This window comes from Macrobrachium nipponense, chromosome 45 (assembly GCF_015104395.2).
Source record: "Macrobrachium nipponense isolate FS-2020 chromosome 45, ASM1510439v2, whole genome shotgun sequence".
In the NCBI taxonomy this organism is placed as follows: Eukaryota; Metazoa; Arthropoda; class Malacostraca; order Decapoda; family Palaemonidae; genus Macrobrachium; species Macrobrachium nipponense.
This window is the reverse complement of record NC_061105.1, coordinates 15,287,245-15,301,132: the sequence shown is the minus strand read 5'-3', so window position 1 is coordinate 15,301,132 and position 13,888 is coordinate 15,287,245.

Sequence of the window (13,888 nt, the reverse complement as noted above, 5' to 3'; positions counted from 1 at the left end):
TTTATTCAGAAAAATCCCTCCCAGGACGGGAAAGGGAGATGTATAGACAGGTTTTCCAAGCCGATTACACCCATTTATCCTCCTCGTTTAGAAGTACAGAATAAAAAAAAATTCTTTAACCTATTCTCTACAGACCAGGAATGATTTTTTTTTGTTTTACAAATCCGATCAAAGAAAACATAAAAAGAACCTTATCTGAACATCCAGTTTATCTCCGTTCAAAGCAAAATAGAAAAAAATTGATAAAGATAAAAACAATCTTATCTTAACCTCCTAGTCTGAAAATGCAGCATAATCTCTCTACCACAAACCTCTTATTAAGAAAAAGATTTCGCTGGTGTTTCTGTTCCATACGAAATGTTAGAGAGAGTCTGTATTTTTTTAAAAGGCTAAAGAGGCTTTTCCTTTCTTATTTCAGTGTGTTATAACCCTCTCCCTTTGTTCAGTCTTTTGTGAGCGATGAACGATTAGAGATATAGGAAGGGACTGTATTATCTTTCTGGAGTTCGGGATAGTGAAGAGGATAATACGTGAGGATATTTTTCCGGATACATACATACATACATACATACATATATATAGCATGTAAACCTCAGTGATAAACTCTACTATATGAGCCATTGCTTTCCTTCAATATTTGTTGTATATTCAGAGTTTTATATATATATATATAATATATATATATATATATATATATATATATATATATATATATAATGTATGTGTAATTATGGACGTACGTCTAATGAAAAAGGAAGTATACATACATGCATATATATGTATATATTATATGTGAGTGTTTGGGTGTGTATGTGGTTTTTACCTTTTGTCCCGAACGCCTACAATCCTAGGTAATCCAAATTCTCTCTCTCTCTCTCTCTCTCTCTCTCTCTCTCTCTCTCTCTCTCTGCTCTCTCTCTCTTATCTCCTTTTTGCAATTTGTTTCCCCTTCATTAACCCTTTCTGGTCCTCCTCAGCCACACCTGGAGGATGCCACTCTCAGGTTTGCAAAGAAAAGATTTTTTTTTCTTCTTTTTTTTTCAACTTTTCCTCTTTTTCCTACATTCCCTCTCCACCTCCCTGTCCGAAATTAGGGACAGCATTTTGGTTTTCGCTTCCTTTCACCTCTCTCTCTCTCTCTCTCTCTCTCTCTCTCTCTCTTCTCCAAAAAAATTGAATATATATGTATATATACATATTTTTGGAGAGAGACCTTACCTTACAGACCTTACAGTTCGTTCGGGTTGCCCCAGGTCCCTCAGTGTGAGGCGCCTCTAATGTCTACCAGAGAGTTGCTAGTACATCTTCCGGTATATTTTGCATCTTCCAATCTTGGATGGTCTGGGATGCAGTTTAGATATTTGTCGAGCTTATTCTTAAACACATCTACGCTCACTCCTGATATATTCCTCAGATGAGCTGGCAACGCATTGAATAGACGCTGCATTATCGATGCTGGTGCGTAGTGGATTAATGTCCTGTGTGCTTTCCTTATTTTTCTGGTATAGTTTTGGGCACTATTAATCTACCTCTGCTTGCTCTTTCTGATATCTTTAGTTCCATGATGTTTTCTGTTATTCCTTCTATCTGTTTCCATGCCTGAATTATCATGTAGCGTTCTCTTCTCCTTTCTAGACTATATAATTTTAATGATTGTAGTCTTTCCCAGTAGTCAAGGTCCTTAACTTCTTCTATTCTAGCTGTAAAGGACCTTTGTACACTCTCTATTTGTGCAATATCCTTTTGATAGTGTGGGTACCATATCATATTGCAATATTCAAGTGGACTACGAACATATGTTTTATAAAGCATAATCATGTGTTCAGCTTTCTTGTTTTGAAGTGCCGTAACAACATTCCCATTTTTGCTTTACATTTTTGCCAAAAGAATTGCTATTTGATCATTGCATAACATGTTCCTATTCATCATCACACCAAGGTCTTTAACTGCTTCCTTATTTGTGATTGTCTCATTATTAGGTCCCCTTATATGCATATAGCTTTCCTTCTCTGTCTCCATAATTTATTGATTCAAATTTATCAGAGTTAAATACCATCTATTTTCCTCTGCCCATCATATACTTTGTTAAGGTCTCTTTGTAGAGCGTTCCTATCTTCATCACAAGTAATTTCTCTACTTACTTCTTGTGTCATCAGCGAAACTACTCACTACCGAATCCTTAACATTACTGTCTATGTCTTCAATCATAATAACAAACAGTATTGCAGCTAACACCGTACCTTGTGGCACACCGGATATTACCTTGGTTTCATCCGATTTCTCATCGTTTGCAATAAACTATCTGTTTTTCTGTTGTGTAAAAATTCTTTTAACCATCTTCCTATTTTATCTACGATATTGTTTTGTTTTCTAATTTTCTTTGCTAATATATTATGGTCTACTTTGTCAAAAGCTTTTGCAAAGTCTAGATAAACCACTCTGTTTCTTTCCGCTTTTCATATTTTTGAATAGTTCTCACGGTGGACTAACAGTTGGGTTTGTGTACTTTTTCGGGTACGAAACCGTGTTGTCCTATATTAAACAAATTATTTTTTATTAAATGTTCATAATATTTTTCTTCATTACCCTTTCATACACTTTCATAATATGTGATGTTAGACTCACAGGCTATACTTACTTGCCTCAAGTCTTGATCCACTTTTGAAAGTAGGGGTGATATAGCTAATTTGTGCTCATCATAAATCTTGCCTGTATCTACACTTTGTCTTAATAATATTGCAAGTGGCTTTGCGATAGAATGAACTACTTTCTTTAACAAAATAGCAGGGATTCCATCAGGCCCTGCAGCAGCTCATTTTTAATTTCATTAATTGCCTGCACAATATCAGCTTCATTAATTAATTTCTATGTCAGCTAAATATTCACTATTTTCATCCCTTACTTCTATATCATTATCTTCATTATCATTCTAGGTGAATTCCTCTCTTATATCGTTCTGCCAGTATGTTGCAAATTTCCTTTTTTTCATTCGTAATCTCCCTTCAATTCTCAGAGGGCCTATTTCTATTCTTCTTTTATTCATCTTCTTCGCATATGAGTATAATAGTTTGGGTTTTGCTTGATATTTAAATAGGGTTTTTTCTTCCAATTCCCGTTTTTTCATTTTCTTTGATTGTATAATCTTTGTCTGCATTTCTATCTTACTTTTTAGTTCTATAACTTTCCATGCATTTTTTTCTTTTGCAAGACCTTTCTTCCACTTTCTGAGATTTTCTGGAACAAGATCCTTCTGTCTCTTGGTATGCATGAATGATGTTTACTTTTCTTCTTCGGTATATTTTTATTTCCACTATTTCTCTAATGTTTTATATAATATCCCGTATTTACCTTATGTCATCGCTTACGAAAATGTTATCCCAATCTTTGTTTAATTCTTCATTTATTTCTGACCAATTTATATTTTTAACTGTAGAAGGTTGTATTTTCCATATCCTTCCCACTTTTTCATTTCTTGCTTATCTCTGTTTTCACTTGCTTTGGAATGAACTGTTAATTTTATGACATTATGGTCTGAAATACTCGCATTATAAACTATTATTTCTTTAACATAATTCACCTCGTTCACAAATACTAGGTCTAAAGTATTTTCCTTTCTTGTTGGCAGGTGATTTATTTGTTGAATGTTTGTATTCTAGTAGCATATCTAATAGCTTTTCGAATTGCCTCTTATCTTCTGCACTACTATTACTCTCTTTTTTATATGTATAAGTACATCCACAATCTCCTATTCGTTCTTTCCATTCTTACGAAAGGAAAGTTGAAGTCACCAGATAGGAGAATAGTCCAGTCCTTGTGATTTCTACATATATCATCCAATTTTTCAATTATTAAGTCAAACCTCTTAGTATTAGGAGGTCTATATGATTACTTAGTTCATAATTTTTCAGATTCAAATTACTTACGCTATTAGTTCACATTCCTGAGTTACTATATTTCTCATATATTTTTTCCTTGTTTTTTTTTGTCTTTCCCATATATTGCGGTTCCCCCTTGATTCCTATTTTTTTCTATCTGATCTATAAGTTTGGAACCCTTTTATTTGATCATTCATTCCCAGTCTCTTGGGAATACCCAGGTTTCACTTATATTCATTATATCTATTTCTTTTTCAATTTGGGTTAGTTCTTCTAAGTACTCTATTTTTCTTTTTGAGTTACTCGTAACTAAACCCGCGCATTCATCACTATGATGGTTTGCGTGTTTTCTCCTTCATTTAATATTGGTAGTAATAAGGATTTTCCCATGTCTCCTCCTGTTCTGGTATGTTGTTCTTTTTTTCATTTCAGAAATTCTGACATTAAAAAATCCAACTTTTGCCCATAACTATTTGATCTTCCTTCATTCATAATTATTCATTTTGTGTCTGAATCTGCAATTTTCTCCGTTCTTGCAATATCCTCTTGCATAATAAATACAGTTATTATCCCTTGAGTAGAATTTTGGAGCTGATGCATTGAAATTTTTTTGCTGACATCTCTGCATATCTCATTGGGTGGTTTGCTTTTCTCTTTTTACCTGATATTCTTGATTTCTCTCTTTATTTGTTTCTTTCTTATTTTGGATTTTATTACTTGGTTGGTTATTTATTTGATTATGATTCATGGCTACAGGTGCATATATTTGCATTTTTTGTCGAACTTACATCCTTTTCCTCTTTTAGGTTTTTGCATATTTTTGGATGCAGATCTCTGCAATCATCCCCATATCCATCTAGGTATGCACATTTACCATATTTTTCATAGTTGTGACATACCTTAGGATGTTTGTAGTAACATCTTTCTCCAAATCTGCAATTCCCTCTTTTCAAAAGGTTGCAGATTTTGTCTTTCTTGTCTATTTTTTCCTCTTTCCCGTCATTGTGTAGATCTGGGTAGAGCCTCTTCGGGATTTGCTTTTCTGTTGCCATATCGTAATTTATTTCTTCGTAGGTATGCTGCTTTATTGCCTCATATGTAGTATCAATGAGTATCTCTGCATCCATACTTTTATCTTGTTCTTTGTTTTCCTTATTTTTTTCTGTCATTTCATTTTTGTTTACTTCTCTTCCGTTTTCCTCTTCTTCTTCTTCTTCTTCTTCTTCCTCTTCCTCTTCTTCTTCATCCTCAACTATTTGTACATTCAATCTTGATTTAATAACATTGTCTATCCATGATAGACATGTTGAACAAAAAATTTTTGTATCTTTTCTCATATCTTTGTATTACCCTCAGCACACTGTGGATGGGTCGGAATGTTGCATGCCAGCACATTTTCTGATTAGGTTTTGTGGATTGAACTATGCTATACCAAACCTTACACAGTTTGCATGCTTTTGGCATTCTTTTTCCTAATGCGTCAATTAGGATATTCACAAGATTCACCTTATTCATTTTCTTTGTCGGAATATGTTGGTTTATGTATCTTTTCTTTATGAGTCTCTTGACCACTTGGATTTTATTTGGAACTTCTTCAATTATTTTCAAGATGTTTTCATTAGATTTGTTCCAGTTTGAAGGATTATATCCTTCTAATATATCTATGAATGCTTTTGTATCTTTTTGTTAGGACTGTTGCTGATTTCATAGATGAGAAATGCCAGTTCCCTTCCTGCTACCTCATCGTATTGCGAATCTGCTAAACACGCTAAATTACGCCATCTCTTCCCGCAGTTGGAACTTACTGCCATCTTGTTCTGATTTACAGTATTAACTAACTTAGAAGACGCTTTATCCTACTATTTTCACACTAATCTTATCACCGATAGTTCACGAACACTTCTAGATATTTCTCAAATTCTAGTCGTATGTTAAACTTGTGATATCTGTTGATTAATCTGATTTCACGCGGGAACGTCTCACCAAGCAAGATGGCTACTACGAGAGAGAGAGAGAAAAAAGGAAATATGGTGACCTTACCTTACAGACCTTACATCTTGTTCGGGTTGCCCCAGGTCCCTCAGTGTGAGGCACCTCTAATGTCTACCAGAGAGTTGCTAGTACATCTTCCGGTATATTTTGCATCTTCCAATCTTGGATGGTCTGGGATGCAGTTTAGATATGTCGAGCTTATTCTTAAACACATCTACGCTCACTCCTGATATATTCCTCAGATGAGCTGGCAACGCATTGAATAGAGCTGCATTATCGATGCTGGTGCGTAGTGGATTAATGTCCTGTGTGCTTTCCTTATTTTTCCTGGTATATTTTTGGGCACTATTAATCTACCTCTGCTTGCTCTTTCTGATATTTTTAGTTCCATGATATTTTATGCTATTCCTTCTATCTGTTTCCATGCCTGAATTATCATGTAGCGTTCTCTTCTCCTTTCCAGACTATATAATTTTAAGAATTGTAGTCTTTCCCAGTAGTCTAGGTCCTTAACTTCTTCTATTCTAGCTGTAAAGGACCTTTGTACACTCTCTATTGTGCAATATCCTTTTTGATAGTGTGGGTACCATATCATATTGCAATATTCAAGTGGACTACGAACATATGTTTTATAAAGATAATCATGTGTTCAGCTTTTCTTGTTTTGAAGTGCCGTAACAACATTCCCATTTTTGCTTTACATTTTGCCAACAGAGTTGCTATTTGATCATTGCATATCATGTTCCTATTCATCATCACACAACGGTCTTTAACTGCTTCCTTATTTGTGATGGTCTCATTATTAGGTCCCTTATATTGCATATAGCTTTCTTTCTCTGTCTCCATAATTTATTGATTCAAATTTATCAGAGTTAAATACCATCCTATTTACCTCTGCCCAATCATATACTTTGTTAAGGTCTCTTTGTAGAGCGTTCCTATCTTCATCACAAGTAATTTCTCTACTTATTCTTGTGTCATCTGCGAAACTACTCACTACCGAATCCTTAACATTATTGTCTATGTCTTCAATCATAATAACAAACAGTATTGCAGCTAACACCGTACCTTGCGGCACACGGATATTACCTTGGCTTCATCCGATTCTCGTCGTTTGCAATAACTATCTGTTTTCTGTTGTGTAAAAATTCTTTTAACCATCTTCCTACTTTATCCACGATATTGTGTTTTCTAATTTTCTTCGCTAATATATTATGGTCTACTTTATCAAAAGCTTTTGCAAAGTCTAAAATAAACCACATCTGTTTCATTTCCGCTTTTCATATTTTTGAATATGTTTTCACGGTGGACTAACAGTTGGGTTTTGTGTACTTTTTCCGGGTACGAAACCATGTTGTCCTTTATTAAACAAATTATTTTTATTAAATGTTTCATAATATTTTTCTTCATTACCCTTTCATACACTTTCATTATATGTGATGTTAGACTCACAGGCCTATAATTACTTGCCTCTAGTCTTGATCCACTTTTGAAAGTAGGGAATATACGCTAATTTGTGCTCATCATATATCTTGCCTGTATCTACACTTTGTCTTAATAATATTGCAAGTGGCTTTGCGATAGAATGAACTACTTTCTTTAACAAAATAGCAGGAATTCCATCAGGCCCTGCAGCAGCTCCATTTTTAATTTCATTAATAGCCTGCACAATATCAGCTTCATTAATATCTATGTCAGCTAAATATTCACTATTTTCATCCCTTACTTCTATATCATTATCTTCATTATCTATTCTAGGGGTGAATTCTCTCTTATATCGTTTCTGCCAGTATGTTGCAAATTTCCTTTTTTTTGTTCATTCGTTAATCTCCATTCATTGCTCAGAGGGACCTATTTCTATTCTCTTTTATTCATCTTCTTCGCAATATGAGTATAATAGTTTGGGGTTTTGCTTGATATTTAATAGGGTTTTTCTTCCAACGTCCCGTTTTTCATTTTTTCTTTGATTGTATAATCTTTTTTTCTGCATTTTCTATCTTACTTTTTAGTTCTATAACTTTCCATGCATTTTTTTCTTTTGCAAGACCTTTTTTCCACTTTCTGATTTTCTGGAACAAGATTCTTCTGTCTCTTGGTATGCATGAATGATGTTTACTTTCTCTTGGATATATATTTTTTCCACTATTATCTCCAATCATATATAATATCTCCGTATTTACCCTTATGTCATCACTTACGAAAATGTTATCCCAATCTTTGTTTAATTCTTCATTAATTTCTGACCATTTTATATTTTTTACTGTAGAAGTTGTATTTTCCATATCCTTCCCACTTTTTCATTTCTTGCTTATCTCTATTTTCACTTGCTTTGGAATGAACTGTTAATTCTATGACATTATGGTCTGAAATACTCGCATTATAAACTATTATTCTTTAACATAATTCATCTCGTTCACAAATCCTAGGTCATAAAGTATTTTCCTTTCTTGTTGGCAGGTGATTTATTTGTTGAATGTTGTATTCTAGTAGCATATCTAATAGCTTTTCAAATTGCCTCTTATCTTCTGCACTACTATTACTCTCTTTTTTATATGTATAAGTACAACCACAATCTCCTATTCGTTCTTTCCATTCTACGAAAGGAAAGTTGAAGTCACCAGATAGGAGAATAGTCCAGTCCTTGTGATTTCTACATATATCATCCAATTTTTTTCAATTATTAAGTCAAACTCTTTAGTATTAGGAGGTCTATATATTACTATGTTCATCAATTTTTCAGATTCAAATTCTACCGCTATTAGTTCACATTCTGAGTTACTATATTTCTCATATATTTTTCCTTGTTTTTGTCTTCCCATATATTGCGGTTCCCCCTTGATCCTATTTTTTCTATCTGATCTATAAGTTGAACCCTTTTATTTGATCATCATTCCCAGTCTCTTGGGAATACCAGGTTTCTTACTTATTCATTATATCTATTTTCTTTTCATTTTGGGTAGTTCTTCTAAGTACTCTATTTTTCTTTTTGAGTTACTCGTAAACTAAAACCCTGCGCATTCATCACTATGATGGTTTGCGTGTTTTCTCCTTCATTAATACTGATAGTAATAAGGATTTTCCCATGTCTCTTTCCGTCTGGTATGTTTTTGTTTCTTTTTTCATTTCCAGAAATTCTGACATTAAAAAATCCAACTTTTCAAATAATATTTGATCTTCCTTCATCATAATTATTCATTTTGTGTCTGAATCTGCAATTTTCCTCCGTTTCTGCAATATCCTCTTGCATAATAAATACAGTTATTTATCTCTTGAGTAGAATTTTGGAGGCTGATGCTTTGAAATGCTTTGAAATTCTGTGGACTCTGCATATCTCATTGGTGGTTTGCTTTTCTCTTTTACCTGATATTCTTGATTTCTCTCTTTATTTGTTTCTTTCTTATTTTGGATTTTATTACTTGGTTGGTTATTTATTTGATTAGATTCATGGCTTACAGGGTGCATATATTTGCATTTTTTTTTTGTCGAACTTACATCCTTTTCCTTCTTTAGGTTTTTTACATATTTTTGGATGCAGATCTCTGCAATCATCCCCATATCCATTCTAAGTATGCACATTTACCATATATTTCATAGTTTTGACATATCTTAGGATGTTTGTAGTAACATCTTTCTCCCCAAATCTGCAATTCCCTCTTTCAAAAGGTTGCAGATTTTGTCTTTCTTGTCTATTTTTGCCTCTTTCCCGTCATTGTATAGATCTGGGTAGAGCCTCTTCGGGATTTGCTTTTCTGTTGTCATATCGTAATTTATTTCTTCGTAGGTATGCTGCTTTATTGCCTCATATGTAGTATCAATGAGTATCTCTGCATCCATACTTTTATCTTGTTTCTTTGTTTTCCTTATTTTTTTCTGTCATTTCATTTTTGTTTACTCTCGTCCTCCTCTTCTTTTCTTTTTCTTCTTCTTCTTCCTCTCCTCTTCTTCTTATCCTCACTATTGTACATTCAATCTTGATTTAATAACATTGTCTATCCATGATAGACATGTTGAACAAAAAATTCTTGTATCTTTTCTCAAATCTTGTATTACCTCAGCACACTGTGGATGGGTCGGAATGTTGCATGCAGCACATTTTCTGATTAGGTTTTGTGGATTGACTATGCTATACCAAACCTTACACAGTTTGCATGCTTTTGGCATTCTTTTTCCTAATGCATCAATTAGTATATTCACAAGATTCACCTTATTCATTTTCTTTGTCGGAATATGTTGGTTTATGTATATTTTCTTTATGAGTCTCTTGACCACTTGGATTTTATTTGGAACTTCTTCAATTATTTTCAAGATGTTTTCATTAGATTTGTTCCAGTTTGAAGGATTATATCCTTCTAATATATCTATGAATGCTTTTGTATCTTTTTGGTTAGGACTGTTGCTGATTTCATAGATGAGAAATGCCAGTTCCCTTCCTGCTACCTCATCGTATTGCGAATCTGCTAGACACGCCAAATTACGCCACCTTTTCCCGCAGTTGGAACTTACTGCCATCTTGTTCTGATTATTAGTATTACACTTGATAAACTAACTTAGAAGACGCTTTATCCTACTATTTTCACACTAATCTTATCACCGATAGTTCACGAACACTTCTAGATATTTCTCAAATTCTAGTCGTATGTTAAACTTGTGATATCTGTTGATTATTGTGACTTCACGCGGGTACGTCTCACCAAGCAAGATGGCTACTACGAGAGAGGAAAGAGAGAGAGAGAGAGAGAGAGAGAGAGAGAGAGAGAGAGAGAGAGAGATGGAGAGAGAGAGAGAGAGCGAGAGAGAGAGAGAGATTTCCACTCGACTAAACCTCTCCCTCAAGGCGAGGATTTATCTTTGCAGAATTCTTGTTTGTTTTTGTGCGGTCTCTTTGTTTGTTTTGACTCTTTTAGACGAGAATATCTTAATATTTCTCTCTTCTTTCTCTACTCTGTTTTTCATGTCGTTATTCTTTGTTCGTCTGTATATAATTAATGTTCAATTCGTCCCAACTTTTGTTTGGATTTTGCCATAAATATGAGAAGCAATACCGAAAAGCACTTAGTCGTTTGAGAACTCATTTGAAGTGAGAGAAATGTCATTTTGACCAAGAAGACTATCATTTTAAATTTAAAAATAAAATGTAGTTTTGACAAAGAATGACATTTATTAACGAAGAAACTAATTTTTAGTATGAAAAAAAACGAAAAAAAAAAAAAAAAAAAAAACGAAGGGATCCGTCTGAAGCGAGAAGATTAAACTCAGAAGTCAAGAAAAAAAAAAATGTCTTTTTTGGAAGGGGGGGGGGGGGGGGGCGGTTGGGTGGCAATCGGAGAAGCCGTTTTGTCATGTACGAAGCCGTGAAGGAATTGGAATCGCGGGAATTATTCCGGAGACTCGCTGAATCCTTTCATTCCTACGACCCCCAAAGGAATCTGGTTTCGAGAAGGATGAGAGAGAGAGAGAGAGACAGAGAGAGAGAGAGAGAGAGAGACAGACATAGAGAGAGAGAGAAGGACCTTACCTTACCTTACAGACCTTACATCTTGTTCGGGTTGCCCAGGTCCCTCAGTGTGAGGCACCTCTAATGTCTACCAGAGAGTTGCTAGTACATCTTCCGGTATATTTTGCATCTTCCAATCTTGGATGGTCTGGGATGCAGTTTAGATATTTGTCGAGCTTATTCTTAAAACACATCTACGCTCACTCCTGATATATTCCTCAGATGAGCTGGCAACGCATTGAATAGACGCTGCATTATCGATGCTGTGCGTAGTGGATTAATGTCCCTGTGTGCTTTCCTTATTTTTCCTGGTATAGTTTTGGGCACTATTAATCTACCTCTGCTTGCTCTTTCTGATATTTTTAGTTCCATGATATTTTCTGCTATTCCTTCTATCTGTTTCCATGCCTGAATTATCATGTAGCGTTCTTCTTCTCCTTTCTAGACTATATAATTTTTAAGAATTGTAGTCTTTCCCAGTAGTCTAGGTCCTTAACTTCTTCTATTCTAGCTGTAAAGACCTTTGTACATCTCTATTTGTGCAATATCCTTTTGATAGTGTGGGTACATATCATATTGCAATATTCAAGTGGACTAACGAACATATGTTTTATAAGCATAATCAGGTGGTTCAGCTTTCTTGTTTTGAAGTGCCGTAACAACATTCCCATTTTTGCTTTACATTTTTTGCCAAACAGAGTGCTATTTGATCATTGCATAACATGTTTCCTATTCATCATCACACCAAGGTCTTTAACTGCTTCCTTATTTGTGATGGTCTCATTATTATGGTCCCTTATATGCATATAGCTTTCTTTCTCTGTCTCCATAATTTATTGATTCAAATTTATCAGAGTTAAATACCATCCTATTTACCTCTGCCCAATCATATACTTTGTTAAGGTCTCTTTGTAGAGCGTTCCTATCTTCATCACAAGTAATTGTCTCTACTTATTCTTGTGTCATCTGCGAAACTACTCACTACCGAATCCTTCACATTATTGTCTATGTCTTCAATCATAATAACAAACAGTATTGCAGCTAACACCGTACCTTGCGGCACACCGGATATTACCTTGACTTCATCCGATTTCTCGTCGTTTGCAATAACTATCTGTTTTTCTGTTGTGTAAAAATTCTTTTAACCATCTTCCTACTTTATCCACGATATTGTGTTTTCTAATTTTCTTCGCTAATATATTATGGTCTACTTTATCAAAAGCTTTTGCAAAGTCTAAATAAACCACATCTGTTTCATTTCCGCTTTTCATATTTTGAATATGTTCTCACGGTGACTAACAGTGGGTTTGTGTACTTTTTCCGGGTACGAAACCATGTTGTCCTTTATTAAACAAATTATTTTTTATTAATGTTTCATAATATTTTTCTTCATTACCCTTTCATACACTTTCATAATATGGTGATGTTTACTCACAGGCCTATAATTACTTGCCTCTAGTCTTGATCCACTTTGAAAGTAGGGGTAATATATGCTAATTTGTGCTCCTCATAAATCTTGCCTGTATCTACACTTTGTCTTAATAATATTGCAAGTGGCTTTGCGACAGAATGAAACTACTTTCTTTAAACAAAATAGCAGGAATTCCATTCAGGCCCTGCAGCAGCTCCATTTTTAATTTCATTAATAGCCTGCACAATATCAGCTTCATTAATATCTATGTCAGCTAAATATTCACTATTTTCATCCCTTACTTCTATATCATTATCTTCATTATCTATTCTAGGGGTGAATTCTCTCTTATATCGTTCTGCCAGTATGTTGCAAATTTCCTTTTTTTTCATTCGTTAATCTCCCTTCAATTCTCAGAGGGCCTATTCTATTCTTCTTTTTATTCATCTTCTTCGCAAATGTGTATAATAGCTTGGGGTTTTTGCTTGATATTTAATAGAGTTTTTTCTTCCAAGTCCCGTTTTTCATTTTTCTTTTGATTGTATAATCTTTTGTTCTGCATTTTCTATCTTACTTTTTAGTTCTATAACTTTCCATGCATTTTTTTCTTTGCAAGACCTTTTTTCCACTTTCTGATTTTCTGGAACAAGATCCTTCTGTCTCTTGGTATGCATGAATGATGTTTACTTTTCTTCTTCGGATATATTTTTCCACTATTTTCTCCAATATTTAAAATATATACCTATATCTCCGTTATTTACCCTTATGTCATAATTTCACTACGGAAAATGTTATCCCAATCTTTGTTTAATTCTTCATTAATTTCTGACCATTTTATATTTTTACTGTAGAAGTTGTATTTTCCATATCCTTCCCACTTTTCATTTCTTGCTTATCTCTATTTTCACTTGCTTTGGAATGAACTGTTTAATTCTATGACATTATGGTCTGAAATATTCGCATTATAAACTATTATTTCTTTAACATAATTCATCTCGTTCACAAATACTAGGTCTAAAGTATTTTCCTTTCTTGTTGGCAGGTGATTTGTATTTGTTGAATGTTGTATTCTAGTAGCATATCTAATAGCTTTTCAAATTGCCTCTTATCTTCTGC